Source organism: Phalaenopsis equestris, unplaced genomic scaffold, assembly GCF_001263595.1.
Source record: "Phalaenopsis equestris unplaced genomic scaffold, ASM126359v1 Scaffold000002, whole genome shotgun sequence".
NCBI classification, from domain to species: domain Eukaryota; kingdom Viridiplantae; phylum Streptophyta; class Magnoliopsida; order Asparagales; family Orchidaceae; genus Phalaenopsis; species Phalaenopsis equestris.
In genome coordinates this window covers 60,186,682-60,187,020 of record NW_018164444.1, presented here as the reverse complement: position 1 = coordinate 60,187,020, position 339 = coordinate 60,186,682, and positions in this window count along the sequence as shown.

The following is a 339-nucleotide window of genomic DNA, read 5'->3' as shown; positions in this document are numbered from 1 at the left end:
GAACTAAGATTTTAGAAAATCAATACTTAATCACAACAATATAATTCAAATTGCTTATCTGTCACTAATAGGCAATTGAAATGAATATATAATTTTAATAACTCTTAAATAACTAATTATACTAATAAAGTTTTTTAATATAAAATTCAATATATAAGAAAACATCATTCTCCTTGTCAAGAAATTAAAGTGAATGAATAAAATGAATCAGTTTAAATTGTATTGTGTCAAATAGGAGCATCCATATTTTTTACCCTTTGGTCCACGTATAAAGAACATTGACTAATCATACGCTTGTTTACTGAATCTGCGGCTTGGCTGGGAGGATAACGACTCTCA